This window comes from Electrophorus electricus, chromosome 13, assembly GCF_041902795.1.
Source record: "Electrophorus electricus isolate QZ-2024a chromosome 13, ASM4190279v1, whole genome shotgun sequence".
Taxonomy (NCBI): domain Eukaryota; kingdom Metazoa; phylum Chordata; class Actinopteri; order Gymnotiformes; family Gymnotidae; genus Electrophorus; species Electrophorus electricus.
Window position 1 is genome coordinate 26061520 of NC_137509.1, and position 26803 is coordinate 26088322.

At 35.0% G+C, this 26803-nt stretch overlaps 31 pseudogenes; all 31 read left to right on the top strand.

The window, feature by feature from the left end:
* The first annotated feature begins 414 nt into the window (after nt 1-414).
* Nucleotides 415-535, top strand: LOC145645893 (5S ribosomal RNA; annotated as a pseudogene).
* A 682-nt stretch (nt 536-1217) lies between these two features.
* LOC145645182 (5S ribosomal RNA) lies at nt 1218-1338 on the top strand (annotated as a pseudogene).
* A 570-nt stretch (nt 1339-1908) lies between these two features.
* On the top strand, nt 1909-2029 carry LOC145645894 (5S ribosomal RNA; annotated as a pseudogene).
* Nucleotides 2030-2711: 682 nt separating this feature from the next.
* LOC145645983 (5S ribosomal RNA) lies at nt 2712-2832 on the top strand (annotated as a pseudogene).
* Nucleotides 2833-4094: 1262 nt separating this feature from the next.
* Nucleotides 4095-4215, top strand: LOC145645972 (5S ribosomal RNA; annotated as a pseudogene).
* Nucleotides 4216-5008: 793 nt separating this feature from the next.
* Nucleotides 5009-5129, top strand: LOC145645425 (5S ribosomal RNA; annotated as a pseudogene).
* A 571-nt stretch (nt 5130-5700) lies between these two features.
* LOC145644284 (5S ribosomal RNA) lies at nt 5701-5819 on the top strand (annotated as a pseudogene).
* Nucleotides 5820-6612: 793 nt separating this feature from the next.
* Nucleotides 6613-6733, top strand: LOC145645183 (5S ribosomal RNA; annotated as a pseudogene).
* Nucleotides 6734-7303: 570 nt separating this feature from the next.
* On the top strand, nt 7304-7424 carry LOC145645426 (5S ribosomal RNA; annotated as a pseudogene).
* Nucleotides 7425-7995: 571 nt separating this feature from the next.
* Nucleotides 7996-8114, top strand: LOC145644285 (5S ribosomal RNA; annotated as a pseudogene).
* Nucleotides 8115-8907: 793 nt separating this feature from the next.
* Nucleotides 8908-9028, top strand: LOC145645184 (5S ribosomal RNA; annotated as a pseudogene).
* Nucleotides 9029-9710: 682 nt separating this feature from the next.
* On the top strand, nt 9711-9831 carry LOC145645185 (5S ribosomal RNA; annotated as a pseudogene).
* Nucleotides 9832-10403: 572 nt separating this feature from the next.
* Nucleotides 10404-10522, top strand: LOC145644135 (5S ribosomal RNA; annotated as a pseudogene).
* A 793-nt stretch (nt 10523-11315) lies between these two features.
* LOC145645427 (5S ribosomal RNA) lies at nt 11316-11436 on the top strand (annotated as a pseudogene).
* Nucleotides 11437-12118: 682 nt separating this feature from the next.
* Nucleotides 12119-12239, top strand: LOC145645186 (5S ribosomal RNA; annotated as a pseudogene).
* A 572-nt stretch (nt 12240-12811) lies between these two features.
* Nucleotides 12812-12930, top strand: LOC145644137 (5S ribosomal RNA; annotated as a pseudogene).
* A 793-nt stretch (nt 12931-13723) lies between these two features.
* On the top strand, nt 13724-13844 carry LOC145645428 (5S ribosomal RNA; annotated as a pseudogene).
* Nucleotides 13845-14526: 682 nt separating this feature from the next.
* On the top strand, nt 14527-14647 carry LOC145645187 (5S ribosomal RNA; annotated as a pseudogene).
* A 570-nt stretch (nt 14648-15217) lies between these two features.
* Nucleotides 15218-15338, top strand: LOC145645836 (5S ribosomal RNA; annotated as a pseudogene).
* Nucleotides 15339-17153: 1815 nt separating this feature from the next.
* LOC145645430 (5S ribosomal RNA) lies at nt 17154-17274 on the top strand (annotated as a pseudogene).
* Nucleotides 17275-18067: 793 nt separating this feature from the next.
* LOC145645188 (5S ribosomal RNA) lies at nt 18068-18188 on the top strand (annotated as a pseudogene).
* A 682-nt stretch (nt 18189-18870) lies between these two features.
* LOC145645981 (5S ribosomal RNA) lies at nt 18871-18991 on the top strand (annotated as a pseudogene).
* A 570-nt stretch (nt 18992-19561) lies between these two features.
* LOC145645431 (5S ribosomal RNA) lies at nt 19562-19682 on the top strand (annotated as a pseudogene).
* A 683-nt stretch (nt 19683-20365) lies between these two features.
* LOC145644286 (5S ribosomal RNA) lies at nt 20366-20484 on the top strand (annotated as a pseudogene).
* Nucleotides 20485-21277: 793 nt separating this feature from the next.
* On the top strand, nt 21278-21398 carry LOC145645468 (5S ribosomal RNA; annotated as a pseudogene).
* Nucleotides 21399-22080: 682 nt separating this feature from the next.
* LOC145645809 (5S ribosomal RNA) lies at nt 22081-22201 on the top strand (annotated as a pseudogene).
* Nucleotides 22202-22771: 570 nt separating this feature from the next.
* Nucleotides 22772-22892, top strand: LOC145645896 (5S ribosomal RNA; annotated as a pseudogene).
* A 1375-nt stretch (nt 22893-24267) lies between these two features.
* Nucleotides 24268-24386, top strand: LOC145644138 (5S ribosomal RNA; annotated as a pseudogene).
* Nucleotides 24387-25179: 793 nt separating this feature from the next.
* Nucleotides 25180-25300, top strand: LOC145645432 (5S ribosomal RNA; annotated as a pseudogene).
* A 571-nt stretch (nt 25301-25871) lies between these two features.
* Nucleotides 25872-25990, top strand: LOC145644287 (5S ribosomal RNA; annotated as a pseudogene).
* Nucleotides 25991-26561: 571 nt separating this feature from the next.
* Nucleotides 26562-26682, top strand: LOC145645586 (5S ribosomal RNA; annotated as a pseudogene).
* The last annotated feature ends 121 nt before the right edge of the window (nt 26683-26803 follow it).

Below are 26803 nucleotides of genomic sequence, written 5' to 3' on the forward strand. Positions count from 1 at the left end.
GTGAAGTGTACAGATTAAATAGAAATCTATTAGTACCAGGGAATAGCAGGTGCTGTAAGATTTTATTGCATCCCTTAAATTTATGTTCAAGCTATCAAGCTCAAATTTGAAGTGCAGTGAATAATTAAATCAAACTATCTGTTAGCACCTGGGAATAGCAGATGCTGTAAGTTTTTATTGCATCACTTTAATTTACTCTCCAACTGACATGCTTGAATGTGAAGTGCAGTGATTAATAAAAAAACTGTCTGTTAGTGCCTCCGAATACCAGATGTTGTAAGCTTTTATTGCATCATTTTAATTTACTTTCAAGATAACATTCTAGAATGTCAAGTGCAGGGATTAATAAAAAAAATGTCAGATTGGTCTTTGATCATATTTTCTATGATTAGGCAATTTGAGTAAGTGTTTAAGGTTTACGGCCGTACCAGCTTCAGCACGCCTCCAATCTCATCTGAACTTGGAAGCTAAGCAAGTTTGTGCCTGGATAGTACTGAGGTGGGACCCTACCTAGGAATACCATGTGCTGTAAGCTTTTCTTGCATCACTTTAATTTACTTTCAAGCTGATATTCTCAAATGTGAAGTGCAGTGATTAATTAATAAACCTATCTGTTAGCACCTGGGAATAGCAGATGCTGTAAGTTTTTTTTGCATCACTTTCATTTACTCTCCAACTCACATGCCTGAATGTGAAGTGTACAGATTAAATAGAAATCTATTTGTACCAGGGAATAGCTGGTGCTGTAAGATTTTATTGCATCCCTTAAATTTATGTTCAAGCTATCAAGCTCAAATTTGAAGTGCAGTGAATAATTAAATCAAACTATCTGTTAGCACCTGGGAATAGCAGATGCTGTAAGATTTTATTGCATCCCTTAAATTTATGTTCAAGCTATCAAGCTCAAATTTGAAGTGCAGTGAATAATTAAATCAAACTATCTGTTAGCACCTGGGAATAGCAGATGCTGTAAATTTGTATTGCATCACTTTAATTTACTCTCCAACTGACATGCTTGAATGTGAAGTGCAGTGATTAATAAAAAAACTGTCTGTTAGTGCCTCCGAATACCAGATGTTGTAAGCTTTTATTGCATTATTTTAATTTACTTTCAAGATAACATTCTAGAATGTCAAGTGCAGGGATTAATAAAAAAAATGTCAGATTGGTCTTTGATCATATTTTCTATGATTAGGCAATTTGAGTAAGTGTTTAAGGTTTACGGCCATACCAGCTTCAGCACGCCTCCAATCTCATCTGAACTTGGAAGCTAAGCAAGTTTGTGCCTGGATAGTACTGAGGTGGGACCCTACCTAGGAATACCATGTGCTGTAAGCTTTTCTTGCATCACTTTAATTTACTTTCAAGCTGATATTCTCAAATGTGAAGTGCAGTGATTAATAAAAAAAACTATCTGTTAGCACCTGGGAATAGCAGATGCTGTAAGTTTTTTTTGCATCACTTTCATTTACTCTCCAACTCACATGCCTGAATGTGAAGTGTACAGATTAAATAGAAATCTATTAGTACCAGGGAATAGCAGGTGCTGTAAGATTTTATTGCATCCCTTAAATTTATGTTCAAGCTATCAAGCTCAAATTTGAAGTGCAGTGAATAATTAAATCAAACTATCTGTTAGCACCTGGGAATAGCAGATGCTGTAAGTTTTTATTGCATCACTTTAATTTACTCTCCAACTGACATGCTTGAATGTGAAGTGCAGTGATTAATAAAAAAACTGTCTGTTAGTGCCTCCGAATACCAGATGTTGTAAGCTTTTATTGCATCATTTTAATTTACTTTCAAGATAACATTCTAGAATGTCAAGTGCAGGGATTAATAAAAAAAATGTCAGATTGGTCTTTGATCATATTTTCTATGATTAGGCAATTTGAGTAAGTGTTTAAGGTTTACGGCCGTACCAGCTTCAGCACGCCTCCAATCTCATCTGAACTTGGAAGCTAAGCAAGTTTGTGCCTGGATAGTACTGAGGTGGGACCCTACCTAGGAATACCATGTGCTGTAAGCTTTTCTTGCATCACTTTAATTTACTTTCAAGCTGATATTCTCAAATGTGAAGTGCAGTGATTAATTAATAAACCTATCTGTTAGCACCTGGGAATAGCAGATGCTGTAAGTTTTTTTTGCATCACTTTCATTTACTCTCCAACTCACATGCCTGAATGTGAAGTGTACAGATTAAATAGAAATCTATTTGTACCAGGGAATAGCTGGTGCTGTAAGATTTTATTGCATCCCTTAAATTTATGTTCAAGCTATCAAGCTCAAATTTGAAGTGCAGTGAATAATTAAATCAAACTATCTGTTAGCACCTGGGAATAGCAGATGCTGTAAGATTTTATTGCATCCCTTAAATTTATGTTCAAGCTATCAAGCTCAAATTTGAAGTGCAGTGAATAATTAAATCAAACTATCTGTTAGCACCTGGGAATAGCAGATGCTGTAAATTTTTATTGCATCACTTTAATTTACTCTCCAACTGACATGCTTGAATGTGAAGTGCAGTGATTAATAAAAAAACTGTCTGTTAGTGCCTCCGAATACCAGATGTTGTAAGCTTTTATTGCATTATTTTAATTTACTTTCAAGATAACATTCTAGAATGTCAAGTGCAGGGATTAATAAAAAAAATGTCAGATTGGTCTTTGATCATATTTTCTATGATTAGGCAATTTGAGTAAGTGTTTAAGGTTTACGGCCATACCAGCTTCAGCACGCCTCCAATCTCATCTGAATTTGGAAGCTAAGCAAGTTTGTGCCTGGATAGTACTGAGGTGGGACCCTACCTAGGAATACCATGTGCTGTAAGCTTTTCTTGCATCACTTTAATTTACTTTCAAGCTGATATTCTCAAATGTGAAGTGCAGTGATTAATAAAAAAAACTATCTGTTAGCACCTGGGAATAGCAGATGCTGTAAGTTTTTTTTGCATCATTTTCATTTACTCTCCAACTCACATGCCTGAATGTGAAGTGTACAGATTAAATAGAAATCTATTAGTACCAGGGAATAGCAGGTGCTGTAAGATTTTATTGCATCCCTTAAATTTATGTTCAAGCTATCAAGCTCAAATTTGAAGTGCAGTGAATAATTAAATCAAACTATCTGTTAGCACCTGGGAATAGCAGATGCTGTAAGTTTTTATTGCATCACTTTAATTTACTCTCCAACTGACATGCTTGAATGTGAAGTGCAGTGATTAATAAAAAAACTGTCTGTTAGTGCCTCCGAATACCAGATGTTGTAAGCTTTTATTGCATCATTTTAATTTACTTTCAAGATAACATTCTAGAATGTCAAGTGCAGGGATTAATTAAAAAAATGTCAGATTGGTCTTTGATCATATTTTCTATGATTAGGCATTTTGAGTAAGTGTTTAAGGTTTACGGCCATACCAGCTTCAGCATGCCTCCAATCTCATCTGAACTTGGAAGCTAAGCAAGTTTGTGCCTGGATATTACTGAGGTGGGACCCTACCTAGGAATACCATGTGCTGTAAGCTTTTCTTGCATCACTTTAATTTACTTTCAAGCTGATATTCTCAAATGTGAGGTGCAGTGATTAATAAAAAAAACTATCTGTTAGCACCTGGGAATAGCAGATGCTGTAAGTTTTTTTTTGCATCACTTTCATTTACTCTCCAACTCACATGCCTGAATGTGAAGTGTACAGATTAAATAGAAATCTATTAGTACCAGGGAATAGCAGGTGCTGTAAGATTTTATTGCATCCCTTAAATTTATGTTCAAGCTATCAAGCTCAAATTTGAAGTGCAGTGAATAATTAAATCAAACTATCTGTTAGCACCTGGGGATAGCAGATGCTGTAAATTTTTATTGCATCACTTTAATTTACTCTCCAACTGACATGCTTGAATGTGAAGTGCAGTGATTAATAAAAAAACTGTCTGTTAGTGCCTCCGAATACCAGATGATGTAAGCTTTTATTGCATTATTTTAATTTACTTTCAAGATAACATTCTAGAATGTCTAGTGCAGGGATTAATAAAAAAAATGTCAGATTGGTCTTTGATCATATTTTCTATGATTAGGCAATTTGAGTAAGTGTTTAAGGTTTACGGCCATACCAGCTTCAGCACGCCTCCAATCTCATCTGAACTTGGAAGCTAAGCATGTTTGTGCCTGAATAGTACTGAGGTGGGACCCTACCTAGGAATACCATGTGCTGTAAGCTTTTCTTGCATCACTTAAATTTACTTTCAAACTGATATTCTCAAATGTGAAGTGCAGTGATTAATAAAAAAACCTATCTGTTAGCACCTGGGAATAGCAGATGCTGTAAGTTTTTTTTGCATCACTTTCATTTACTCTCCAACTCACATGCCTGAATGTGAAGTGCAGTGATTCATCAAAAAACTATCTTTTAGCACCGTGGACTATGAGATGCTGTAAGCTTCTCTTGCATCACATTAATTTACTTTCAAGATGACATGCTAGGATGTGAAGTGCAGTGATTAATTAAAAAAACCTATCTGTTAGCACCTGGGAATAGCAGATGCTGTAAGTTTTTCTTGCATCACTTTAATTTAATATGCAACTGACATGCTTGTATGTGAAGTGTACAGATTAAATAGAAATATTTTAGTAGCAGGGAATTGGCAGGTGCTGTAAGATTTTATTGCATCCCTTAAATTTATGTTCAAGTTATCAAGTTCAAATTTGAAGCGCAGTGAATAATTAAATCAAACTATCTGTTAGCACCTGGGGATAGCAGATGCTGTAAATTTTTATTGCATCACTTTAATTTACTCTCCAACTGACATGCTTGAATGTGAAGTGCAGTGATTAATAAAAAAACTGTCTGTTAGTGCCTCCGAATACCAGATGATGTAAGCTTTTATTGCATTATTTTAATTTACTTTCAAGATAACATTCTAGAATGTCAAGTGCAGGGATTAATAAAAAAAATGTCAGATTGGTCTTTGATCATATTTTCTATGATTAGGCAATTTGAGTAAGTGTTTAAGGTTTACGGCCATACCAGCTTCAGCACGCCTCCAATCTCATCTGAACTTGGAAGCTAAGCAAGTTTGTGCCTGAATAGTACTGAGGTGGGACCCTACCTAGGAATACCATGTGCTGTAAGCTTTTCTTGCATCACTTAAATTTACTTTCAAACTGATATTCTCAAATGTGAAGTGCAGTGATTAATAAAAAAAACTATCTGTTAGCACCTGGGAATAGCAGATGCTGTAAGTTTTTTTTGCATCACTTTCATTTACTCTCCAACTCACATGCCTGAATGTGAAGTGTACAGATTAAATAGAAATCTATTAGTACCAGGGAATAGCAGGTGCTGTAAGATTTTATTGCATCCCTTAAATTTATGTTCAAGCTATCAAGCTCAAATTTGAAGTGCAGTGAATAATTAAATCAAACTATCTGTTAGCACCTGGGAATAGCAGATGCTGTAAGTATTTATTGCATCACTTTAATATACTCTCCAACTAACATGCTTGAATGTGAAGTGCAGTGATTAATAAAAAAACTGTCTGTTAGTGCCTCCGAATACCAGATGTTGTAAGCTTTTATTGCATCATTTTAATTTACTTTCAAGACAACATTCTAGAATGTCAAGTGCAGGGATTAATGAAAAAAAATGTCAGATTGGTCTTTGATCATATTTTCTATGATTAGGCAATTTGAGTAAGTGTTTAAGGTTTATGGCCATACCAGCTTCAGCACGTCCAATCTCATCTGAACTTGGAAGCTAAGCAAGTTTGTGCCTGAATAGTACTGAGGTGGGACCCTATCTAGGAATACCAGGTGCTGTAAGCTTTTCTTGCATCACTTTAATTTACTTTCAAGCTGACATGCTCAAATGTGAAGTGCAGTGATTAATAAAAAAACCTATCTGTTAGCACCTGGGAATAGCAGATGCTGTAAGTTTTTTTTGCATCACTTTCATTTACTCTCCAACTCACATGCCTGAATGTGAAGTGCAGTGATTCATCAAAAAACTATCTTTTAGCACCTTGGACTATGAGATGCTGTAAGCTTCTCTTGCATCACATTAATTTACTTTCAAGATGACATGCTAGGATGTGAAGTGCAGTGATTAATTAAAAAAAACTATCTGTTAGCACCTGGAAATAGCAGATGCTGTAAGTTTTTCTTGCATCACTTTAATTTAATATGCAACTGACATGCTTGTATGTGAAGTGTACAGATTAAATAGAAATATTTTAGTAGCAGGGAATTGGCAGGTGTTGTAAGATTTTATTGCATCCCTTAAATTTATGTTCAAGTTATCAAGTTCAAATTTGAAGTGCAGTGAATAATTAAATCAAACTATCTGTTAGCACCTGGGAATAGCAGATGCTGTAAATTTTTATTGCATCACTTTAATTTACTCTCCAACTGACATGCTTGAATGTGAAGTGCAGTGATTAATAAAAAAACTGTCTGTTAGTGCCTCCGAATACCAGATGTTGTAAGCTTTTATTGCATTATTTTAATTTACTTTCAAGATAACATTCTAGAATGTCAAGTGCAGGGATTAATAAAAAAAATGTCAGATTGGTCTTTGATCATATTTTCTATGATTAGGCAATTTGAGTAAGTGTTTAAGGTTTACGGCCATACCAGCTTCAGCACGCCTCCAATCTCATCTGAACTTGGAAGCTAAGCAAGTTTGTGCCTGGATAGTACTGAGGTGGGACCCTACCTAGGAATACCATGTGCTGTAAGCTTTTCTTGCATCACTTTAATTTACTTTCAAGCTGATATTCTCAAATGTGAAGTGCAGTGATTAATTAATAAACCTATCTGTTAGCACCTGGGAATAGCAGATGCTGTAAGTTTTTTTTGCATCACTTTCATTTACTCTCCAACTCACATGCCTGAATGTGAAGTGTACAGATTAAATAGAAATCTATTTGTACCAGGGAATAGCTGGTGCTGTAAGATTTTATTGCATCCCTTAAATTTATGTTCAAGTTATCAAGTTCAAATTTGAAGCGCAGTGAATAATTAAATCAAACTATCTGTTAGCACCTGGGGATAGCAGATGCTGTAAATTTTTATTGCATCACTTTAATTTACTCTCCAACTGACATGCTTGAATGTGAAGTGCAGTGATTAATAAAAAAACTGTCTGTTAGTGCCTCCGAATACCAGATGATGTAAGCTTTTATTGCATTATTTTAATTTACTTTCAAGATAACATTCTAGAATGTCAAGTGCAGGGATTAATAAAAAAAATGTCAGATTGGTCTTTGATCATATTTTCTATGATTAGGCAATTTGAGTAAGTGTTTAAGGTTTACGGCCATACCAGCTTCAGCACGCCTCCAATCTCATCTGAACTTGGAAGCTAAGCAAGTTTGTGCCTGAATAGTACTGAGGTGGGACCCTACCTAGGAATACCATGTGCTGTAAGCTTTTCTTGCATCACTTAAATTTACTTTCAAACTGATATTCTCAAATGTGAAGTGCAGTGATTAATAAAAAAAACTATCTGTTAGCACCTGGGAATAGCAGATGCTGTAAGTTTTTTTTGCATCACTTTCATTTACTCTCCAACTCACATGCCTGAATGTGAAGTGTACAGATTAAATAGAAATCTATTAGTACCAGGGAATAGCAGGTGCTGTAAGATTTTATTGCATCCCTTAAATTTATGTTCAAGCTATCAAGCTCAAATTTGAAGTGCAGTGAATAATTAAATCAAACTATCTGTTAGCACCTGGGAATAGCAGATGCTGTAAGTATTTATTGCATCACTTTAATATACTCTCCAACTAACATGCTTGAATGTGAAGTGCAGTGATTAATAAAAAAACTGTCTGTTAGTGCCTCCGAATACCAGATGTTGTAAGCTTTTATTGCATCATTTTAATTTACTTTCAAGACAACATTCTAGAATGTCAAGTGCAGGGATTAATGAAAAAAAATGTCAGATTGGTCTTTGATCATATTTTCTATGATTAGGCAATTTGAGTAAGTGTTTAAGGTTTATGGCCATACCAGCTTCAGCACGTCCAATCTCATCTGAACTTGGAAGCTAAGCAAGTTTGTGCCTGAATAGTACTGAGGTGGGACCCTATCTAGGAATACCAGGTGCTGTAAGCTTTTCTTGCATCACTTTAATTTACTTTCAAGCTGACATGCTCAAATGTGAAGTGCAGTGATTAATAAAAAAACCTATCTGTTAGCACCTGGGAATAGCAGATGCTGTAAGTTTTTTTTGCATCACTTTCATTTACTCTCCAACTCACATGCCTGAATGTGAAGTGCAGTGATTCATCAAAAAACTATCTTTTAGCACCTTGGACTATGAGATGCTGTAAGCTTCTCTTGCATCACATTAATTTACTTTCAAGATGACATGCTAGGATGTGAAGTGCAGTGATTAATTAAAAAAAACTATCTGTTAGCACCTGGAAATAGCAGATGCTGTAAGTTTTTCTTGCATCACTTTAATTTAATATGCAACTGACATGCTTGTATGTGAAGTGTACAGATTAAATAGAAATATTTTAGTAGCAGGGAATTGGCAGGTGTTGTAAGATTTTATTGCATCCCTTAAATTTATGTTCAAGTTATCAAGTTCAAATTTGAAGTGCAGTGAATAATTAAATCAAACTATCTGTTAGCACCTGGGAATAGCAGATGCTGTAAATTTTTATTGCATCACTTTAATTTACTCTCCAACTGACATGCTTGAATGTGAAGTGCAGTGATTAATAAAAAAACTGTCTGTTAGTGCCTCCGAATACCAGATGTTGTAAGCTTTTATTGCATTATTTTAATTTACTTTCAAGATAACATTCTAGAATGTCAAGTGCAGGGATTAATAAAAAAAATGTCAGATTGGTCTTTGATCATATTTTCTATGATTAGGCAATTTGAGTAAGTGTTTAAGGTTTACGGCCATACCAGCTTCAGCACGCCTCCAATCTCATCTGAACTTGGAAGCTAAGCAAGTTTGTGCCTGGATAGTACTGAGGTGGGACCCTACCTAGGAATACCATGTGCTGTAAGCTTTTCTTGCATCACTTTAATTTACTTTCAAGCTGATATTCTCAAATGTGAAGTGCAGTGATTAATTAATAAACCTATCTGTTAGCACCTGGGAATAGCAGATGCTGTAAGTTTTTTTTGCATCACTTTCATTTACTCTCCAACTCACATGCCTGAATGTGAAGTGTACAGATTAAATAGAAATCTATTTGTACCAGGGAATAGCTGGTGCTGTAAGATTTTATTGCATCCCTTAAATTTATGTTCAAGCTATCAAGCTCAAATTTGAAGTGCATTGAATAATTAAATCAAACTATCTGTTAGCACCTGGGAATAGCAGATGCTGTAAGATTTTATTGCATCCCTTAAATTTATGTTCAAGCTATCAAGCTCAAATTTGAAGTGCAGTGAATAATTAAATCAAACTATCTGTTAGCACCTGGGAATAGCAGATGCTGTAAATTTTTATTGCATCACTTTAATTTACTCTCCAACTGACATGCTTGAATGTGAAGTGCAGTGATTAATAAAAAAACTGTCTGTTAGTGCCTCCGAATACCAGATGTTGTAAGCTTTTATTGCATTATTTTAATTTACTTTCAAGATAACATTCTAGAATGTCAAGTGCAGGGATTAATAAAAAAAATGTCAGATTGGTCTTTGATCATATTTTCTATGATTAGGCAATTTGAGTAAGTGTTTAAGGTTTACGGCCATACCAGCTTCAGCACGCCTCCAATCTCATCTGAACTTGGAAGCTAAGCAAGTTTGTGCCTGGATAGTACTGAGGTGGGACCCTACCTAGGAATACCATGTGCTGTAAGCTTTTCTTGCATCACTTTAATTTACTTTCAAGCTGATATTCTCAAATGTGAGGTGCAGTGATTAATAAAAAAAACTATCTGTTAGCACCTGGGAATAGCAGATGCTGTAAGTTTTTTTTTGCATCACTTTCATTTACTCTCCAACTCACATGCCTGAATGTGAAGTGTACAGATTAAATAGAAATCTATTAGTACCAGGGAATAGCAGGTGCTGTAAGATTTTATTGCATCCCTTAAATTTATGTTCAAGCTATCAAGCTCAAATTTGAAGTGCAGTGAATAATTAAATCAAACTATCTGTTAGCACCTGGGAATAGCAGATGCTGTAAGTATTTATTGCATCACTTTAATTTACTCTCCAACTAACATGCTTGAATGTGAAGTGCAGTGATTAATAAAAAAACTGTCTGTTAGTGCCTCCGAATACCAGATGTTGTAAGCTTTTATTGCATCATTTTAATTTACTTTCAAGACAACATTCTAGAATGTCAAGTGCAGGGATTAATAAAAAAAAATGTCAGATTGGTCTTTGATCATATTTTCTATGATTAGGCAATTTGAGTAAGTGTTTAAGGTTTACGGCCATACCAGCTTCAGCACGTCCAATCTCATCTGAACTTGGAAGCTAAGCAAGTTTGTGCCTGAATAGTACTGAGGTGGGACCCTATCTAGGAATACCAGGTGCTGTAATCTTTTCTTGCATCACTTTAATTTACTTTCAAGCTGACATGCTCAAATGTGAAGTGCAGTGATTAATAAAAAAACCTATCTGTTAGCACCTGGGAATAGCAGATGCTGTAAGTTTTTTTTGCATCACTTTCATTTACTCTCCAACTCACATGCCTGAATGTGAAGTGCAGTGATTCATCAAAAAACTATCTTTTAGCACCTTGGACTATGAGATGCTGTAAGCTTCTCTTGCATCACATTAATTTACTTTCAAGATGACATGCTAGGATGTGAAGTGCAGTGATTAATTAAAAAAAACTATCTGTTAGCACCTGGGAATAGCAGATGCTGTAAGTTTTTCTTGCATCACTTTAATTTAATATGCAACTGACATGCTTGTATGTGAAGTGTACAGATTAAATAGAAATATTTTAGTAGCAGGGAATTGGCAGGTGCTGTAAGATTTTATTGCATCCCTTAAATTTATGTTCAAGTTATCAAGTTCAAATTTGAAGCGCAGTGAATAATTAAATCAAACTATCTGTTAGCACCTGGGGATAGCAGATGCTGTAAATTTTTATTGCATCACTTTAATTTACTCTCCAACTGACATGCTTGAATGTGAAGTGCAGTGATTAATAAAAAAACTGTCTGTTAGTGCCTCCGAATACCAGATGATGTAAGCTTTTATTGCATTATTTTAATTTACTTTCAAGATAACATTCTAGAATGTCTAGTGCAGGGATTAATAAAAAAAATGTCAGATTGGTCTTTGATCATATTTTCTATGATTAGGCAATTTGAGTAAGTGTTTAAGGTTTACGGCCATACCAGCTTCAGCACGCCTCCAATCTCATCTGAACTTGGAAGCTAAGCAAGTTTGTGCCTGAATAGTACTGAGGTGGGACCCTACCTAGGAATACCATGTGCTGTAAGCTTTTCTTGCATCACTTAAATTTACTTTCAAACTGATATTCTCAAATGTGAAGTGCAGTGATTAATTAATAAACCTATCTGTTAGCACCTGGGAATAGCAGATGCTGTAAGTTTTTTTTGCATCACTTTCATTTACTCTCCAACTCACATGCCTGAATGTGAAGTGTACAGATTAAATAGAAATCTATTTGTACCAGGGAATAGCTGGTGCTGTAAGATTTTATTGCATCCCTTAAATTTATGTTCAAGCTATCAAGCTCAAATTTGAAGTGCATTGAATAATTAAATCAAACTATCTGTTAGCACCTGGGAATAGCAGATGCTGTAAGATTTTATTGCATCCCTTAAATTTATGTTCAAGCTATCAAGCTCAAATTTGAAGTGCAGTGAATAATTAAATCAAACTATCTGTTAGCACCTGGGAATAGCAGATGCTGTAAATTTTTATTGCATCACTTTAATTTACTCTCCAACTGACATGCTTGAATGTGAAGTGCAGTGATTAATAAAAAAACTGTCTGTTAGTGCCTCCGAATACCAGATGTTGTAAGCTTTTATTGCATTATTTTAATTTACTTTCAAGATAACATTCTAGAATGTCAAGTGCAGGGATTAATAAAAAAAATGTCAGATTGGTCTTTGATCATATTTTCTATGATTAGGCAATTTGAGTAAGTGTTTAAGGTTTACGGCCATACCAGCTTCAGCACGCCTCCAATCTCATCTGAACTTGGAAGCTAAGCAAGTTTGTGCCTGGATAGTACTGAGGTGGGACCCTACCTAGGAATACCATGTGCTGTAAGCTTTTCTTGCATCACTTTAATTTACTTTCAAGCTGATATTCTCAAATGTGAGGTGCAGTGATTAATAAAAAAAACTATCTGTTAGCACCTGGGAATAGCAGATGCTGTAAGTTTTTTTTTGCATCACTTTCATTTACTCTCCAACTCACATGCCTGAATGTGAAGTGTACAGATTAAATAGAAATCTATTAGTACCAGGGAATAGCAGGTGCTGTAAGATTTTATTGCATCCCTTAAATTTATGTTCAAGCTATCAAGCTCAAATTTGAAGTGCAGTGAATAATTAAATCAAACTATCTGTTAGCACCTGGGAATAGCAGATGCTGTAAGTATTTATTGCATCACTTTAATTTACTCTCCAACTAACATGCTTGAATGTGAAGTGCAGTGATTAATAAAAAAACTGTCTGTTAGTGCCTCCGAATACCAGATGTTGTAAGCTTTTATTGCATCATTTTAATTTACTTTCAAGACAACATTCTAGAATGTCAAGTGCAGGGATTAATAAAAAAAAATGTCAGATTGGTCTTTGATCATATTTTCTATGATTAGGCAATTTGAGTAAGTGTTTAAGGTTTACGGCCATACCAGCTTCAGCACGTCCAATCTCATCTGAACTTGGAAGCTAAGCAAGTTTGTGCCTGAATAGTACTGAGGTGGGACCCTATCTAGGAATACCAGGTGCTGTAATCTTTTCTTGCATCACTTTAATTTACTTTCAAGCTGACATGCTCAAATGTGAAGTGCAGTGATTAATAAAAAAACCTATCTGTTAGCACCTGGGAATAGCAGATGCTGTAAGTTTTTTTTGCATCACTTTCATTTACTCTCCAACTCACATGCCTGAATGTGAAGTGCAGTGATTCATCAAAAAACTATCTTTTAGCACCTTGGACTATGAGATGCTGTAAGCTTCTCTTGCATCACATTAATTTACTTTCAAGATGACATGCTAGGATGTGAAGTGCAGTGATTAATTAAAAAAAACTATCTGTTAGCACCTGGGAATAGCAGATGCTGTAAGTTTTTCTTGCATCACTTTAATTTAATATGCAACTGACATGCTTGTATGTGAAGTGTACAGATTAAATAGAAATATTTTAGTAGCAGGGAATTGGCAGGTGCTGTAAGATTTTATTGCATCCCTTAAATTTATGTTCAAGTTATCAAGTTCAAATTTGAAGCGCAGTGAATAATTAAATCAAACTATCTGTTAGCACCTGGGGATAGCAGATGCTGTAAATTTTTATTGCATCACTTTAATTTACTCTCCAACTGACATGCTTGAATGTGAAGTGCAGTGATTAATAAAAAAACTGTCTGTTAGTGCCTCCGAATACCAGATGATGTAAGCTTTTATTGCATTATTTTAATTTACTTTCAAGATAACATTCTAGAATGTCTAGTGCAGGGATTAATAAAAAAAATGTCAGATTGGTCTTTGATCATATTTTCTATGATTAGGCAATTTGAGTAAGTGTTTAAGGTTTACGGCCATACCAGCTTCAGCACGCCTCCAATCTCATCTGAACTTGGAAGCTAAGCAAGTTTGTGCCTGAATAGTACTGAGGTGGGACCCTACCTAGGAATACCATGTGCTGTAAGCTTTTCTTGCATCACTTAAATTTACTTTCAAACTGATATTCTCAAATGTGAAGTGCAGTGATTAATAAAAAAACCTATCTGTTAGCACCTGGGAATAGCAGATGCTGTAAGTTTTTTTTGCATCACTTTCATTTACTCTCCAACTCACATGCCTGAATGTGAAGTGTACAGATTAAATAGAAATCTATTAGTACCAGGGAATAGCAGGTGCTGTAAGATTTTATTGCATCCCTTAAATTTATGTTCAAGCTATCAAGCTCAAATTTGAAGTGCAGTGAATAATTAAATCAAACTATCTGTTAGCACCTGGGAATAGCAGATGCTGTAAGATTTTATTGCATCCCTTAAATTTATGTTCAAGCTATCAAGCTCAAATTTGAAGTGCAGTGAATAATTAAATCAAACTATCTGTTAGCACCTGGGAATAGCAGATGCTGTAAATTTGTATTGCATCACTTTAATTTACTCTCCAACTGACATGCTTGAATGTGAAGTGCAGTGATTAATAAAAAAACTGTCTGTTAGTGCCTCCGAATACCAGATGTTGTAAGCTTTTATTGCATTATTTTAATTTACTTTCAAGATAACATTCTAGAATGTCAAGTGCAGGGATTAATAAAAAAAATGTCAGATTGGTCTTTGATCATATTTTCTATGATTAGGCAATTTGAGTAAGTGTTTAAGGTTTACGGCCATACCAGCTTCAGCACGCCTCCAATCTCATCTGAACTTGGAAGCTAAGCAAGTTTGTGCCTGGATAGTACTGAGGTGGGACCCTACCTAGGAATACCATGTGCTGTAAGCTTTTCTTGCATCACTTTAATTTACTTTCAAGCTGATATTCTCAAATGTGAAGTGCAGTGATTAATAAAAAAAACTATCTGTTAGCACCTGGGAATAGCAGATGCTGTAAGTTTTTTTTGCATCACTTTCATTTACTCTCCAACTCACATGCCTGAATGTGAAGTGTACAGATTAAATAGAAATCTATTAGTACCAGGGAATAGCAGGTGCTGTAAGATTTTATTGCATCCCTTAAATTTATGTTCAAGCTATCAAGCTCAAATTTGAAGTGCAGTGAATAATTAAATCAAACTATCTGTTAGCACCTGGGAATAGCAGATGCTGTAAGTTTTTATTGCATCACTTTAATTTACTCTCCAACTGACATGCTTGAATGTGAAGTGCAGTGATTAATAAAAAAACTGTCTGTTAGTGCCTCCGAATACCAGATGTTGTAAGCTTTTATTGCATCATTTTAATTTACTTTCAAGATAACATTCTAGAATGTCAAGTGCAGGGATTAATAAAAAAAATGTCAGATTGGTCTTTGATCATATTTTCTATGATTAGGCAATTTGAGTAAGTGTTTAAGGTTTACGGCCGTACCAGCTTCAGCACGCCTCCAATCTCATCTGAACTTGGAAGCTAAGCAAGTTTGTGCCTGGTTAGTACTGAGGTGGGACCCTACCTAGGAATACCATGTGCTGTAAGCTTTTCTTGCATCACTTTAATTTACTTTCAAGCTGATATTCTCAAATGTGAAGTGCAGTGATTAATTAATAAACCTATCTGTTAGCACCTGGGAATAGCAGATGCTGTAAGTTTTTTTTGCATCACTTTCATTTACTCTCCAACTCACATGCCTGAATGTGAAGTGTACAGATTAAATAGAAATCTATTTGTACCAGGGAATAGCTGGTGCTGTAAGATTTTATTGCATCCCTTAAATTTATGTTCAAGCTATCAAGCTCAAATTTGAAGTGCAGTGAATAATTAAATCAAACTATCTGTTAGCACCTGGGAATAGCAGATGCTGTAAGATTTTATTGCATCCCTTAAATTTATGTTCAAGCTATCAAGCTCAAATTTGAAGTGCAGTGAATAATTAAATCAAACTATCTGTTAGCACCTGGGAATAGCAGATGCTGTAAATTTTTATTGCATCACTTTAATTTACTCTCCAACTGACATGCTTGAATGTGAAGTGCAGTGATTAATAAAAAAACTGTCTGTTAGTGCCTCCGAATACCAGATGTTGTAAGCTTTTATTGCATCATTTTAATTTACTTTCAAGATAACATTCTAGAATGTCAAGTGCAGGGATTAATTAAAAAAATGTCAGATTGGTCTTTGATCATATTTTCTATGATTAGGCATTTTGAGTAAGTGTTTAAGGTTTACGGCCATACCAGCTTCAGCATGCCTCCAATCTCATCTGAACTTGGAAGCTAAGCAAGTTTGTGCCTGGATATTACTGAGGTGGGACCCTACCTAGGAATACCATGTGCTGTAAGCTTTTCTTGCATCACTTTAATTTACTTTCAAGCTGATATTCTCAAATGTGAAGTGCAGTGATTAATAAAAAAAACTATCTGTTAGCACCTGGGAATAGCAGATGCTGTAAGTTTTTTATTGCATCACTTTCATTTACTCTCCAACTCACATGCCTGAATGTGAAGTGTACAGATTAAATAGAAATCTATTAGTACCAGGGAATAGCAGGTGCTGTAAGATTTTATTGCATCCCTTAAATTTATGTTCAAGCTATCAAGCTCAAATTTGAAGTGCAGTGAATAATTAAATCAAACTATCTGTTAGCACCTGGGAATAGCAGATGCTGTAAGTTTTTTTTGCATCACTTTCATTTACTCTCCAACTCACATGCCTGAATGTGAAGTGCAGTGATTCATCAAAAAACTATCTTTTAGCACCTTGGACTATGAGATGCTGTAAGCTTCTCTTGCATCACATTAATTTACTTTCAAGATGACATGCTAGGATGTGAAGTGCAGTGATTAATTAAAAAAAACTATCTGTTAGCACCTGGGAATAGCAGATGCTGTAAGTTTTTCTTGCATCACTTTAATTTAATATGCAACTGACATGCTTGTATGTGAAGTGTACAGATTAAATAGAAATATTTTAGTAGCAGGGAATTGGCAGGTGCTGTAAGATTTTATTGCATCCCTTAAATTTATGTTCAAGTTATCAAGTTCAAATTTGAAGCGCAGTGAATAATTAAATCAAACTATCTGTTAGCACCTGGGGATAGCAGATGCTGTAAATTTTTATTGCATCACTTTAATTTACTCTCCAACTGACATGCTTGAATGTGAAGTGCAGTGATTAATAAAAAAACTGTCTGTTAGTGCCTCCGAATACCAGATGATGTAAGCTTTTATTGCATTATTTTAATTTACTTTCAAGATAACATTCTAGAATGTCAAGTGCAGGGATTAATAAAAAAAATGTCAGATTGGTCTTTGATCATATTTTCTATGATTAGGCAATTTGAGTAAGTGTTTAAGGTTTACGGCCATACCAGCTTCAGCACGCCTCCAATCTCATCTGAACTTGGAAGCTAAGCAAGTTTGTGCCTGAATAGTACTGAGGTGGGACCCTACCTAGGAATACCATGTGCTGTAAGCTTTTCTTGCATCACTTAAATTTACTTTCAAACTGATATTCTCAAATGTGAAGTGCAGTGATTAATAAAAAAAACTATCTGTTAGCACCTGGGAATAGCAGATGCTGTAAGTTTTTTTTGCATCACTTTCATTTACTCTCCAACTCACATGCCTGAATGTGAAGTGCAGTGATTCATCAAAAAACTATCTTTTCGCACCTTGGACTATGAGATGCTGTAAGCTTCTCTTGCATCACATTAATTTACTTTCAAGATGACATGCTAGGATGTGAAGTGCAGTGATTAATTAAAAAAAACTATCTGTTAGCACCTGGGAATAGCAGATGCTGTAAGTTTTTCTTGCATCACTTTAATTTAATATGCAACTGACATGCTTGTATGTGAAGTGTACAGATTAAATAGAAATATTTTAGTAGCAGGGAATTGGCAGGTGTTGTAAGATTTTATTGCATCCCTTAAATTTATGTTCAAGTTATCAAGTTCAAATTTGAAGTGCAGTGAATAATTAAATCAAACTATCTGTTAGCACCTGGGAATAGCAGATGCTGTAAATTTTTATTGCATCACTTTAATTTACTCTCCAACTGACATGCTTGAATGTGAAGTGCAGTGATTAATAAAAAAACTGTCTGTTAGTGCCTCCGAATACCAGATGTTGTAAGCTTTTATTGCATTATTTTAATTTACTTTCAAGATAACATTCTAGAATGTCAAGTGCAGGGATTAATAAAAAAAATGTCAGATTGGTCTTTGATCATATTTTCTATGATTAGGCAATTTGAGTAAGTGTTTAAGGTTTACGGCCATACCAGCTTCAGCACGCCTCCAATCTCATCTGAACTTGGAAGCTAAGCAAGTTTGTGCCTGGATAGTACTGAGGTGGGACCCTACCTAGGAATACCATGTGCTGTAAGCTTTTCTTGCATCACTTTAATTTACTTTCAAGCTGATATTCTCAAATGTGAAGTGCAGTGATTAATTAATAAACCTATCTGTTAGCACCTGGGAATAGCAGATGCTGTAAGTTTTTTTTGCATCACTTTCATTTACTCTCCAACTCACATGCCTGAATGTGAAGTGTACAGATTAAATAGAAATCTATTTGTACCAGGGAATAGCTGGTGCTGTAAGATTTTATTGCATCCCTTAAATTTATGTTCAAGCTATCAAGCTCAAATTTGAAGTGCAGTGAATAATTAAATCAAACTATCTGTTAGCACCTGGGAATAGCAGATGCTGTAAGATTTTATTGCATCCCTTAAATTTATGTTCAAGCTATCAAGCTCAAATTTGAAGTGCAGTGAATAATTAAATCAAACTATCTGTTAGCACCTGGGAATAGCAGATGCTGTAAATTTGTATTGCATCACTTTAATTTACTCTCCAACTGACATGCTTGAATGTGAAGTGCAGTGATTAATAAAAAAACTGTCTGTTAGTGCCTCCGAATACCAGATGTTGTAAGCTTTTATTGCATCATTTTAATTTACTTTCAAGACAACATTCTAGAATGTCAAGTGCAGGGATTAATAAAAAAAATGTCAGATTGGTCTTTGATCATATTTTCTATGATTAGGCAATTTGAGTAAGTGTTTAAGGTTTACGGCCATACCAGCTTCAGCACGCCTCCAATCTCCTCTGAACTTGGAAGCTAAGCAAGTTTGTGCCTGGATAGTACTGAGGTGGGACCCTACCTAGGAATACCATGTGCTGTAAGCTTTTCTTGCATCACTTTAATTTACTTTCAAGCTGATATTCTCAAATGTGAAGTGCAGTGATTAATAAAAAAAACTATCTGTTAGCACCTGGGAATAGCAGATGCTGTAAGTTTTTTTTGCATCACTTTCATTTACTCTCCAACTCACATGCCTGAATGTGAAGTGTACAGATTAAATAGAAATCTATTAGTACCAGGGAATAGCAGGTGCTGTAAGATTTTATTGCATCCCTTAAATTTATTTTCAAGTTATCAAGTTCAAATTTGAAGCGCAGTGAATAATTAAATCAAACTATCTGTTAGCACCTGGGGATAGCAGATGCTGTAAATTTTTATTGCATCACTTTAATTTACTCTCCAACTGACATGCTTGAATGTGAAGTGCAGTGATTAATAAAAAAACTGTCTGTTAGTGCCTCCGAATACCAGATGATGTAAGCTTTTATTGCATTATTTTAATTTACTTTCAAGATAACATTCTAGAATGTCAAGTGCAGGGATTAATAAAAAAAATGTCAGATTGGTCTTTGATCATATTTTCTATGATTAGGCAATTTGAGTAAGTGTTTAAGGTTTACGGCCATACCAGCTTCAGCACGCCTCCAATCTCATCTGAACTTGGAAGCTAAGCAAGTTTGTGCCTGAATAGTACTGAGGTGGGACCCTACCTAGGAATACCATGTGCTGTAAGCTTTTCTTGCATCACTTAAATTTACTTTCAAACTGATATTCTCAAATGTGAAGTGCAGTGATTAATAAAAAAAACTATCTGTTAGCACCTGGGAATAGCAGATGCTGTAAGTTTTTTTTGCATCACTTTCATTTACTCTCCAACTCACATGCCTGAATGTGAAGTGTACAGATTAAATAGAAATCTATTAGTACCAGGGAATAGCAGGTGCTGTAAGATTTTATTGCATCCCTTAAATTTATGTTCAAGCTATCAAGCTCAAATTTGAAGTGCAGTGAATAATTAAATCAAACTATCTGTTAGCACCTGGGAATAGCATATGCTGTAAGATTTTATTGCATCCCTTAAATTTATGTTCAAGCTATCAAGCTCAAATTTGAAGTGCAGTGAATAATTAAATCAAACTATCTGTTAGCACCTGGGAATAGCAGATGCTGTAAGTATTTATTGCATCACTTTAATTTACTCTCCAACTAACATGCTTGAATGTGAAGTGCAGTGATTAATAAAAAAACTGTCTGTTAGTGCCTCCGAATACCAGATGTTGTAAGCTTTTATTGCATCATTTTAATTTACTTTCAAGACAACATTCTAGAATGTCAAGTGCAGGGATTAATGAAAAAAAATGTCAGATTGGTCTTTGATCATATTTTCTATGATTAGGCAATTTGAGTAAGTGTTTAAGGTTTATGGCCATACCAGCTTCAGCACGTCCAATCTCATCTGAACTTGGAAGCTAAGCAAGTTTGTGCCTGAATAGTACTGAGGTGGGACCCTATCTAGGAATACCAGGTGCTGTAAGCTTTTCTTGCATCACTTTAATTTACTTTCAAGCTGACATGCTCAAATGTGAAGTGCAGTGATTAATAAAAAAACCTATCTGTTAGCACCTGGGAATAGCAGATGCTGTAAGTTTTTTTTGCATCACTTTCATTTACTCTCCAACTCACATGCCTGAATGTGAAGTGCAGTGATTCATCAAAAAACTATCTTTTCGCACCTTGGACTATGAGATGCTGTAAGCTTCTCTTGCATCACATTAATTTACTTTCAAGATGACATGCTAGGATGTGAAGTGCAGTGATTAATTAAAAAAAACTATCTGTTAGCACCTGGGAATAGCAGATGCTGTAAGTTTTTCTTGCATCACTTTAATTTAATATGCAACTGACATGCTTGTATGTGAAGTGTACAGATTAAATAGAAATATTTTAGTAGCAGGGAATTGGCAGGTGTTGTAAGATTTTATTGCATCCCTTAAATTTATGTTCAAGTTATCAAGTTCAAATTTGAAGTGCAGTGAATAATTAAATCAAACTATCTGTTAGCACCTGGGAATAGCAGATGCTGTAAATTTTTATTGCATCACTTTAATTTACTCTCCAACTGACATGCTTGAATGTGAAGTGCAGTGATTAATAAAAAAACTGTCTGTTAGTGCCTCCGAATACCAGATGTTGTAAGCTTTTATTGCATTATTTTAATTTACTTTCAAGATAACATTCTAGAATGTCAAGTGCAGGGATTAATAAAAAAAATGTCAGATTGGTCTTTGATCATATTTTCTATGATTAGGCAATTTGAGTAAGTGTTTAAGGTTTACGGCCATACCAGCTTCAGCACGCCTCCAATCTCATCTGAACTTGGAAGCTAAGCAAGTTTGTGCCTGGATAGTACTGAGTTGGGACCCTACCTAGGAATACCATGTGCTGTAAGCTTTTCTTGCATCACTTTAATTTACTTTCAAGCTGATATTCTCAAATGTGAAGTGCAGTGATTAATTAATAAACCTATCTGTTAGCACCTGGGAATAGCAGATGCTGTAAGTTTTTTTTGCATCACTTTCATTTACTCTCCAACTCACATGCCTGAATGTGAAGTGTACAGATTAAATAGAAATCTATTTGTACCAGGGAATAGCTGGTGCTGTAAGATTTTATTGCATCCCTTAAATTTATGTTCAAGCTATCAAGCTCAAATTTGAAGTGCAGTGAATAATTAAATCAAACTATCTGTTAGCACCTGGGAATAGCAGATGCTGTAAGATTTTATTGCATCCCTTAAATTTATGTTCAAGCTATCAAGCTCAAATTTGAAGTGCAGTGAATAATTAAATCAAACTATCTGTTAGCACCTGGGAATAGCAGATGCTGTAAATTTGTATTGCATCACTTTAATTTACTCTCCAACTGACATGCTTGAATGTGAAGTGCAGTGATTAATAAAAAAACTGTCTGTTAGTGCCTCCGAATACCAGATGTTGTAAGCTTTTATTGCATTATTTTAATTTACTTTCAAGATAACATTCTAGAATGTCAAGTGCAGGGATTAATAAAAAAAATGTCAGATTGGTCTTTGATCATATTTTCTATGATTAGGCAATTTGAGTAAGTGTTTAAGGTTTACGGCCATACCAGCTTCAGCACGCCTCCAATCTCATCTGAACTTGGAAGCTAAGCAAGTTTGTACCTGGATAGTACTGAGGTGGGACCCTACCTAGGAATACCATGTGCTGTAAGCTTTTCTTGCATCACTTTAATTTACTTTCAAGCTGATATTCTCAAATGTGAAGTGCAGTGATTAATAAAAAAAACTATCTGTTAGCACCTGGGAATAGCAGATGCTGTAAGTTTTTTTTGCATCACTTTCATTTACTCTCCAACTCACATACCTGAATGTGAAGTGTACAGATTAAATAGAAATCTATTAGTACCAGGGAATAGCAGGTGCTGTAAGATTTTATTGCATCCCTTAAATTTATGTTCAAGCTATCAAGCTCAAATTTGAAGTGCAGTGAATAATTAAATCAAACTATCTGTTAGCACCTGGGAATAGCAGATGCTGTAAGTTTTTATTGCATCACTTTAATTTACTCTCCAACTAACATGCTTGAATGTGAAGTGCAGTGATTAATAAAAAAACTGTCTGTTAGTGCCTCCGAATACCAGATGTTGTAAGCTTTTATTGCATCATTTTAATTTACTTTCAAGATAACATTCTAGAATGTCAAGTGCAGGGATTAATAAAAAAAATGTCAGATTGGTCTTTGATCATATTTTCTATGATTAGGCAATTTGAGTAAGTGTTTAAGGTTTACGGCCGTACCAGCTTCAGCACGCCTCCAATCTCATCTGAACTTGGAAGCTAAGCAAGTTTGTGCCTGGATAGTACTGAGGTGGGACCCTACCTAGGAATACCATGTGCTGTAAGCTTTTCTTGCATCACTTTAATTTACTTTCAAGCTGATATTCTCAAATGTGAAGTGCAGTGATTAATTAATAAACCTATCTGTTAGCACCTGGGAATAGCAGATGCTGTAAGTTTTTTTTGCATCACTTTCATTTACTCTCCAACTCACATGCCTGAATGTGAAGTGTACAGATTAAATAGAAATCTATTTGTACCAGGGAATAGCTGGTGCTGTAAGATTTTATTGCATCCCTTAAATTTATGTTCAAGCTATCAAGCTCAAATTTGAAGTGCAGTGAATAATTAAATCAAACTATCTGTTAGCACCTGGGAATAGCAGATGCTGTAAGATTTTATTGCATCCCTTAAATTTATGTTCAAGCTATCAAGCTCAAATTTGAAGTGCAGTGAATAATTAAATCAAACTATCTGTTAGCACCTGGGAATAGCAGATGCTGTAAATTTTTATTGCATCACTTTAATTTACTCTCCAACTGACATGCTTGAATGTGAAGTGCAGTGATTAATAAAAAAACTGTCTGTTAGTGCCTCCGAATACCAGATGTTGTAAGCTTTTATTGCATCATTTTAATTTACTTTCAAGATAACATTCTAGAATGTCAAGTGCAGGGATTAATTAAAAAAATGTCAGATTGGTCTTTGATCATATTTTCTATGATTAGGCATTTTGAGTAAGTGTTTAAGGTTTACGGCCATACCAGCTTCAGCATGCCTCCAATCTCATCTGAACTTGGAAGCTAAGCAAGTTTGTGCCTGGATATTACTGAGGTGGGACCCTACCTAGGAATACCATGTGCTGTAAGCTTTTCTTGCATCACTTTAATTTACTTTCAAGCTGATATTCTCAAATGTGAAGTGCAGTGATTAATAAAAAAAACTATCTGTTAGCACCTGGGAATAGCAGATGCTGTAAGTTTTTTATTGCATCACTTTCATTTACTCTCCAACTCACATGCCTGAATGTGAAGTGTACAGATTAAATAGAAATCTATTAGTACCAGGGAATAGCAGGTGCTGTAAGATTTTATTGCATCCCTTAAATTTATGTTCAAGCTATCAAGCTCAAATTTGAAGTGCAGTGAATAATTAAATCAAACTATCTGTTAGCACCTGGGAATAGCAGATGCTGTAAGTATTTATTGCATCACTTTAATTTACTCTCCAACTAACATGCTTGAATGTGAAGTGCAGTGATTAATAAAAAAACTGTCTGTTAGTGCCTCCGAATACCAGATGTTGTAAGCTTTTATTGCATCATTTTAATTTACTTTCAAGACAACATTCTAGAATGTCAAGTGCAGGGATTAATAAAAAAAAATGTCAGATTGGTCTTTGATCATATTTTCTATGATTAGGCAATTTGAGTAAGTGTTTAAGGTTTACGGCCATACCAGCTTCAGCACGTCCAATCTCATCTGAACTTGGAAGCTAAGCAAGTTTGTGCCTGAATAGTACTGAGGTGGGACCCTATCTAGGAATACCAGGTGCTGTAATCTTTTCTTGCATCACTTTAATTTACTTTCAAGCTGACATGCTCAAATGTGAAGTGCAGTGATTAATAAAAAAACCTATCTGTTAGCACCTGGGAATAGCAGATGCTGTAAGTTTTTTTTGCATCACTTTCATTTACTCTCCAACTCACATGCCTGAATGTGAAGTGCAGTGATTCATCAAAAAACTATCTTTTAGCACCTTGGACTATGAGATGCTGTAAGCTTCTCTTGCATCACATTAATTTACTTTCAAGATGACATGCTAGGATGTGAAGTGCAGTGATTAATTAAAAAAAACTATCTGTTAGCACCTGGGAATAGCAGATGCTGTAAGTTTTTCTTGCATCACTTTAATTTAATATGCAACTGACATGCTTGTATGTGAAGTGTACAGATTAAATAGAAATATTTTAGTAGCAGGGAATTGGCAGGTGCTGTAAGATTTTATTGCATCCCTTAAATTTATGTTCAAGTTATCAAGTTCAAATTTGAAGCGCAGTGAATAATTAAATCAAACTATCTGTTAGCACCTGGGGATAGCAGATGCTGTAAATTTTTATTGCATCACTTTAATTTACTCTCCAACTGACATGCTTGAATGTGAAGTGCAGTGATTAATAAAAAAACTGTCTGTTAGTGCCTCCGAATACCAGATGATGTAAGCTTTTATTGCATTATTTTAATTTACTTTCAAGATAACATTCTAGAATGTCAAGTGCAGGGATTAATAAAAAAAATGTCAGATTGGTCTTTGATCATATTTTCTATGATTAGGCAATTTGAGTAAGTGTTTAAGGTTTACGGCCATACCAGCTTCAGCACGCCTCCAATCTCATCTGAACTTGGAAGCTAAGCAAGTTTGTGCCTGAATAGTACTGAGGTGGGACCCTACCTAGGAATACCATGTGCTGTAAGCTTTTCTTGCATCACTTAAATTTACTTTCAAACTGATATTCTCAAATGTGAAGTGCAGTGATTAATAAAAAAAACTATCTGTTAGCACCTGGGAATAGCAGATGCTGTAAGTTTTTTTTGCATCACTTTCATTTACTCTCCAACTCACATGCCTGAATGTGAAGTGTACAGATTAAATAGAAATCTATTAGTACCAGGGAATAGCAGGTGCTGTAAGATTTTATTGCATCCCTTAAATTTATGTTCAAGCTATCAAGCTCAAATTTGAAGTGCAGTGAATAATTAAATCAAACTATCTGTAAGCACCTGGGAATAGCAGATGCTGTAAGTATTTATTGCATCACTTTAATTTACTCTCCAACTAACATGCTTGAATGTGAAGTGCAGTGATTAATAAAAAAACTGTCTGTTAGTGCCTCCGAATACCAGATGTTGTAAGCTTTTATTGCATCATTTTAATTTACTTTCAAGACAACATTCTAGAATGTCAAGTGCAGGGATTAATGAAAAAAAATGTCAGATTGGTCTTTGATCATATTTTCTATGATTAGGCAATTTGAGTAAGTGTTTAAGGTTTATGGCCATACCAGCTTCAGCACGTCCAATCTCATCTGAACTTGGAAGCTAAGCAAGTTTGTGCCTGAATAGTACTGAGGTGGGACCCTATCTAGGAATACCAGGTGCTGTAAGCTTTTCTTGCATCACTTTAATTTACTTTCAAGCTGACATGCTCAAATGTGAAGTGCAGTGATTAATAAAAAAACCTATCTGTTAGCACCTGGGAATAGCAGATGCTGTAAGTTTTTCTTGCATCACTTTAATTTAATATGCAACTGACATGCTTGTATGTGAAGTGTACAGATTAAATAGAAATATTTTAGTAGCAGGGAATTGGCAGGTGTTGTAAGATTTTATTGCATCCCTTAAATTTATGTTCAAGTTATCAAGTTCAAATTTGAAGTGCAGTGAATAATTAAATCAAACTATCTGTTAGCACCTGGGAATAGCAGATGCTGTAAATTTTTATTGCATCACTTTAATTTACTCTCCAACTGACATGCTTGAATGTGAAGTGCAGTGATTAATAAAAAAACTGTCTGTTAGTGCCTCCGAATACCAGATGTTGTAAGCTTTTATTGCATTATTTTAATTTACTTTCAAGATAACATTCTAGAATGTCAAGTGCAGGGATTAATAAAAAAAATGTCAGATTGGTCTTTGATCATATTTTCTATGATTAGGCAATTTGAGTAAGTGTTTAAGGTTTACGGCCATACCAGCTTCAGCACGCCTCCAATCTCATCTGAACTTGGAAGCTAAGCAAGTTTGTGCCTGGATAGTACTGAGGTGGGACCCTACCTAGGAATACCATGTGCTGTAGGCTTTTCTTGCATCACTTTAATTTACTTTCAAGCTGATATTCTCAAATGTGAAGTGCAGTGATTAATAAAAAAAACTATCTGTTAGCACCTGGGAATAGCAGATGCTGTAAGTTTTTTTTGCAT